Source organism: Malurus melanocephalus, unplaced genomic scaffold (genome assembly GCF_030028575.1).
Source record: "Malurus melanocephalus ecotype Western Australia unplaced genomic scaffold, MMel_1.1 scaffold_598, whole genome shotgun sequence".
Lineage (NCBI taxonomy): Eukaryota > Metazoa > Chordata > Aves > Passeriformes > Maluridae > Malurus > Malurus melanocephalus.
Genome location: NW_026623830.1, coordinates 28,952 through 35,212, shown reverse-complemented (window position 1 = coordinate 35,212; position 6,261 = coordinate 28,952). Strand labels below are relative to the sequence as shown.

The 6,261-nt window shown below is 37.7% G+C and overlaps 1 protein-coding gene across 1 annotated transcript in view; it reads right to left on the bottom strand.

The window, feature by feature from the left end:
- The window catches only part of SLC40A1 (solute carrier family 40 member 1), a 23,964-nt gene that overhangs the window by 15,277 nt on the left and 2,426 nt on the right, over positions 1-6,261 (bottom strand). The gene's annotated exons all lie outside the window — the stretch shown is intronic.

Here is a 6,261-nt window from a genome sequence, read left to right as displayed (position 1 = left end):
CTCGGTGCAGCAGCCTCGGCTCCCGGGCACCGCGGGTGCGACCCCAGCAGCCACCAGCCCCGCGCCCTATGCCGTGGGTCCCTTAGTCCTGCCTCTGGCTCGCTCTGTGCTGTGCCTTTTTGTTTTCTGGCGTTTTAAAAACAGTGACGTTCTTGAATATGCAGATTCAAGCATCTGGGATTGTAAGACAAGGGCCAAGTATCACAAGCCTGTGGTTAGAACACCTGCCAAGGACAATGTTCCCAATTCTGAGCTCCCAAGAACAAWAAAACTAAACAAGGAACCAAAATTTAAGCTAATTAACTGAAATAGCATTACTGTTCTAACGAACATGGTGCAGAATTGACTCAGTTGCTACTGGCTCAGGCTCAGATGAAGGACCCCAGCTCCTACCATAAATACGTCTTTTGCACACTATGTGACCTACTTTTGGTATTGACCACCACGAAAAACTGCATGTTTATAGAACTTAAGAAATGATCAAAATGTACAATAAACTAGTTCTTTTTCAGGATACTATGAAAATACTTAAGAATTATCTGTCCTTGTGCAGTTGAAAACATAAAGATTGCTCTTGGCTGACAGAGCTGAGATTATTTTTTTTGTTGTGCAATACTGCAGTCTTACTCTATGTGTAAAACTGCCTTTGTTTTGGGTTGTGGGTCTTTTTTTGTTTGATTTTTTTTTTGTTTCTTCCCCCCCACCAAGTATATAGGCCACCCTAGAAGCAAATGCCTGACATAACAGACCAATAACCTGTTCTAATGTTGCCACTCCTGTGATCTTGTTCAAAGTATTCTTGCATTAATTAGATGACTTTCTATGCATGAATCATGGATTATCCTTTGCATAATCCAAAATATACCTTGGGAAAACTAATTCAGAAATAAAATTTCATATAAATATAGGAAACCTAAAATTGCTATTTTAATGGGATTGGTTATCCTAGGTGAGTTAATGTTTCTTCTTATGGTATATTCCTTAAAAATTTGCAGAAAATCTTTTCTCAGACTGTCATCAAAAGCAGAGTAAATTTTCTTGATGGTTTGTCTTATAAAGCTTTACTGCTTAAACTGTATTCTTCTTTACTGACAGCTAAAAAAGAGAATTATTTTTCCTAAAATTAACAATTTTAATATTATTAGCCCATGGTAAATGAAAACCCAACAGTGTATCAAAACTGATATTTAGTTGGTTTTCAGTCTCTTAACTGTCAGTTCTTGCACTTCTACTGACAAGGGCAGGCGGTGTGTTCCACAGATAGATGCACAGATTAACTTGGGTCTAACAYCTGATTGTTACTCGTATTTCAGCAAGAAGGCAACGCAATCTTGAAGAGCTGTGTGTGACAGATGCCTGCCGTGCTCCATTGGACACTGTCACAATTGACTAGCATCTTTTCCACCTCTGTCCCTGGTGGCACTTGTGGCCACTGTTATGGTTTGGTTACTGGACTAGWTGGAGTCTGATCTGGTGTGTCAGGTACATAATACATATGTACATATATGTAATACAGCAGCAGTTCAGCCAGTAATACCTGGAACACTTACCAGCACAGTACTGCTGGTTAGATTTTTCTAATTAAGAGTTKAAATAGCAATTTCTGATTAAGCGTTTGCCGAACTGTATGCATGTGCATTGTATTATATGGGTGAAATCATAATCTCTGTTATTTTTTCTGCTGGGTAATGAACAGGGTTTTGGTGGTATTTAAGCTATGATAAAAGGCAAAGAAAACATARCTACCATCCTTTGAAATTTGAAAAGCAGTGGTTACTGTATCTCTCTGGGATTTCTGGCATGGAATAAGGTGTGGTTTGGGCAGTATGGTACACAGTGCACCCGATGTGTGTCTGAAATGCTGCCTGTATGGGATGTCAGGGGAGGCTGTATCGTTTGCACACAGTGAGGTTGGCCTGCCATAGTGCACCACGGGTCATGCATACAACTGCACAGCGCAGATAAACCACGCTGTTTGTCCACTGCAGATCACACACGTCCCAGACACACCAGAGTCACTGCTCACAATGACACAGGGTACTTGCTGCCAGCAGGTACCATTCAGAATTTCTTCTATCCAGAGCCATATATATTATATCCTTTTCTAGCTTTTTCTCTGCTGAATGCGCAGAGGTCTTAGACATAAAGTCAAGGGCCATGTAGCTTATTTGTGAGGGATTTGACTCCTTCCAAAAGCAGGGGAGTTGGCAGGTAGGGGAAATTAATTTTTTTTTCTCCTAAATTTCTCCTAAATTTGCCATCATTTTGCTAATGATTTTTACCCACATGCCTATATAAATAAGTCTGGGCTCAGGTTTTTTTCCCTTACAATACTGATGTCCAACATAATACAGCAGCTTGAGCACTTTGTTTCTATGTCTAAGATGCTGCTCAAAAAAGGCCCAAATACTCTTATAAATACTCTACTAAATCCAAATTTTATTAGATTGCTTTGTGAAGCCCTTGTAAATACCATTTTTAAGTTGCAGATCTTTTTTCAGGTTGACTGGCTCACGTAGTCTTTTCACCACAACATTTACAGATTTCTGATGTATTTAGGGAGGTGTTTAAYGGCTGGAAGTTGTATGAGAGGAGTTACCAGTTTTACTTGGTACAGCCCAGACTCAGCAGATTTACAGCAATAATTTACATAATGGCACAGAACACCAGACACGAATTTTAGACCAGGCCTGACTAATGGTCAGAATGGACATGGAGACAAAAAAGTGGGATTTGAATTAACAATACATATATTTATGTTATAGTCTTCCTAGCCAAAGTTTTTCAGTGGAAAAATTCCACGTGCTTTTTTCAAAATTTATTACTAATGTAATCTCTCTAGTTACTGAGTGATAAAATATAAATACTGAATTTGTTTTTTGATTTTTTAAGTTTCTGATTAAAATAGGAAAATAATTTTATTCAAAAGACAGAGACATTCTGCAGAATATTTCTAATGAGACAGCTGTCTAGAAAAAAAAATTATAGTATATTTAATTTGTCTGGCAACAAGGGCAACAATTCAACTACAAAATGTAAACAACTGAAAATATTTTCATTATTGGTAAGTATGATGTCARTAATAGTCAAAGATACACTTGGTGGAAAGACATGTCTTCAAACATAAGAGAGGGTATATTTTGGCTTTAATCAGCTGCCCACATSAGTGGCAGCTTCTTTAAGCACTGTGTTTGTAATAGAGCTGCTGAAGCTTCTTGAACAATAGCAATTTTACAAAATAATACTTGCAATTGTCATCATGGTTTAACCAGAGGCATGAATCATGGAGAGACCTCATGCACACTCGGATCTTACACTCAGCTGAGAGGTTTCTTGAAGTTAATTATCATCCTGTTGCTATTCTTCATTAAGACACACCTCTTGGTGTGCAAAGTAGTTTTTTATTCATTTAGTTCACACAAGGCCTGGCTAAACAGGAAAGAATGTGTATCATCTGTGTCTTTTGAAGGGTGAAGTTCAGAAACTTTTACTGCATTGCCCCCTGCTATGACTTAGACATGAAAAGCTGTGGCTCTGCTGCTCATAAGTTCACACATTCAACTCTCAGAACTGCCCTCTCTGTATCAGCTGACACTCAGAGTTTGCAATGCTTTTGCACAGGGAAACAGCTGGAGGTGAGGTGGAAAAGTTTCCCAGGTTTTACTCCAGAATTCTTCATTTCACTTAGATGTTAGCAATTTGAATCTATAGCTACTAATGTCCATTAACTAAACATCTACTCCCTCCCACYTTCTCTAAGAGCCACAGTGTGATGATCCTATGGGATTAGTTTCATTCAGACTTCCAAGTGACAGCTCCTGTCTCTCAGGGCTGGATGACAGACCAGTGATTCCAACCTGAAACAATCATCATTTTCAGGACMAGAGCTAGACTCTTGTGAGAAACTGCTGTGAGAAAACCATCCAAAAGCTCTAGCAAATTGAGAATTGAGAGCTTTATTTGGAGAAGCTAGAATTGTCTAGCTTATACACAACTCCAGCTCAGGGAGGTGAACAAGCTCTGTGCACACAAAGCCAAGCTAAGATGTTTGTGACTGATAAGTRATAGCCTGACTAGTGACCAAAACAACTTGCTTAAAATCATATATGTTATRCCATATGTTATATGACAACTTGTTTCAAGAAGAGACTCTTTTTGTCCAATTTTTCTCAGTAAAAAAACACAGTACCCTAAACACAAATAAAGAAAATGTCTTGTACCAAATGAGTAAAAAGCAATTAAAAGAAGACACCACATCTACTTAGGGACAAATGGATGTTTTGCACCCAAATGTCAAGAGTAACATTTCTACAGACTCCCTATATCATACTGCACATTCATKCTCAAGAGAGGGAATTATTTACTTGAACTGGAACACTGTGTTGAGCAAGAGACTGAAATGAGTCTGGAGGGTATGATAAAAGCCTATCTGCAATTTAAGTTCATTTGGTTTGTTTTCTTCATTAGAACTTACTGCAGTTTGTCTCCTACAGGGTGTCATTGTTCTGTTACTAAACAATACAACAATGCTTAATAAACAGTATTCTGTTTCCTGTGTGTATTTTAGTRTGCACTATGAAAGAACTGGGATTTGTTATTTTTCCCACAGCCTTCTAATACCTATGAATTTTGCCTTAATTCCTTRATTCATTGTTAAGGAATTTTGATACATACAATAAAATCAAATATGAAAACAAGTTAGTATGTGCATCACTTAATAAGAAAAACTCTGTTAAAAGTAAAGGGCATTCTTCTYTTAAACTACTCCTGTTGGAGGTTATGGTTGATCTCTTTAAGACAGTTGGATTTTTACATCCCTGTTCACTTTTCTGCAATGTTTTATGCTGATTATATGCCAAGAAAAAACTTAAAAACACATTTTCAACTTCAGGCACAAGTTTGGTTTCCATTGATTTCAATTAAATAAAAAACAATCAAATAAAATATTCCTAGATTTAAGACAATGTTGAAAAACTTTTTGGAATAGAAGTGAATCAGGGAATGCAAGTTTTTTTTTGACCTGCCACTAGTTTGACCTGAACAATCTGTAGTATCAGGGATCCCACAGCAGGAAAAGGGAAGAGCACTTCAGTTGCACTATCAATTTCTGTTTCTGGGTGTCTCCAGAACCGTCTTTATAAAAACATGTTTGTCTTTGGAGACCAAGATACCCTTATGTTCAAATCAGCCACAACCTGAAAGTCATTTTTTGGAAGGCGAAGAATAAAGTACAAGATGTACTTAGAATCGTGATGAAGTAAGCACATGTAAGCAAATAAAATCATTGGTTTGAACTGTTCTGCAGTTATACAAATAACATCCACCTCAACAGCCATCAATTTTGCAGCCATCAATCTCACAGCTGGAGCCCTTCACCCACATACAGCAGCCTGTGTGAACAGGGCTCTGCATGGGGCATGACACTGAGCCAAATACATCTTYAGCAAAACCTGCAGAGATGAGTCTGACACACAGTTCTGAGTATGAGAGAAACCTCATGCTACCACCTGCCTGTATTTGATGTTAGACAGTTATTAAACTAAGTTGTCCTATCTTATTAAGAATAATAAGGCAGTCTGTTTCCCTTTTGCAATGTCATTAACATAACCCTTTGGCATTAGAGCTATATTGATTATTTACAATAAYAACAACACAATAATCCATTAATTAGTCGTCATTGTACAATTAGTTAGCTTTCAATTCTCATAAATCCYAACCTTAGCTTTCAAAGAGTAGTTTACCCATCACACTCAATCAGATACCTTCTTGTCACTATTGGTATATGCCTTCWCTAACACAGCAAACTTTAACCAACTGTTGTTTCAGCCACATAGAAAGCTTTGTTCATCTTCAGGCTATTTTCTTAAAGGTGGAAAGCATAGTAACCAAYTAAAAAATTAAAAAACCCAAAAGCTGAAAATTAAGTTTGTTTTGAAATTTCTTGTATAAAGGCTCTAATAAGAACATTTGTATTAAATTATTTTGTCAATTTTCTAACCAATCTGAAGTGGAAGTTAAAATAATACCGCAGAAAGCAGCCTCTCTATTTCATTARTGACACCCAGGGCCTGAATCGTATTACAGAGATACTGCCAGGGAGCCCCTGCAATGTCCTAAAAGGAATGTGCAATCTGCTGGCACAAGTGTGTTTATGCAGTGTCCTCAGAGAAAAGATACAAACTCCTCTGCCTCGGAAAGTGTTTCAAAGCTTTTGGCCCCAGAGGTGGTCTTAGTCCTCAGTTTCAGCTCTGTGCAAGAATT